The sequence below is a fragment of the Penaeus monodon genome, chromosome 27, assembly GCF_015228065.2.
Source record: "Penaeus monodon isolate SGIC_2016 chromosome 27, NSTDA_Pmon_1, whole genome shotgun sequence".
Classification (NCBI taxonomy): domain Eukaryota; kingdom Metazoa; phylum Arthropoda; class Malacostraca; order Decapoda; family Penaeidae; genus Penaeus; species Penaeus monodon.
The window spans coordinates 3,107,167-3,107,381 of record NC_051412.1 but is presented as its reverse complement, the minus strand read 5'-3'; the positions used below and the strand labels follow the sequence as shown (position 1 = coordinate 3,107,381).

The 215-nt window shown below is 62.8% G+C and overlaps 1 protein-coding gene across 1 annotated transcript in view; it reads right to left on the bottom strand.

Moving 5' to 3' along the window:
* LOC119590546 (zyxin-like) overlaps window positions 1–215 on the bottom strand; it is a gene marked incomplete in the record, with an annotated part of 87,602 nt that overhangs the window by 40,361 nt on the left and 47,026 nt on the right.

The following is a 215-nucleotide window of genomic DNA, read 5'->3' as shown; positions in this document are numbered from 1 at the left end:
TCCCAGCCGTCATTCCGAGGGCCTCGATCCCCGCTGAACCCAAGCGCCGATCGCGACGAACCTCCCGAACCCCCGAGCGAACCACAGCCCTCGGCCCCGACGCTCCCGACGAACCGGAACTGAAGCCAAAAAGCCACGACGAAGCAGAGGACGAACCACACCTTCCTGTAGGTCTGGGGGGGGGTGCAGATTAGAACAAGGGGAACGGGATTAAT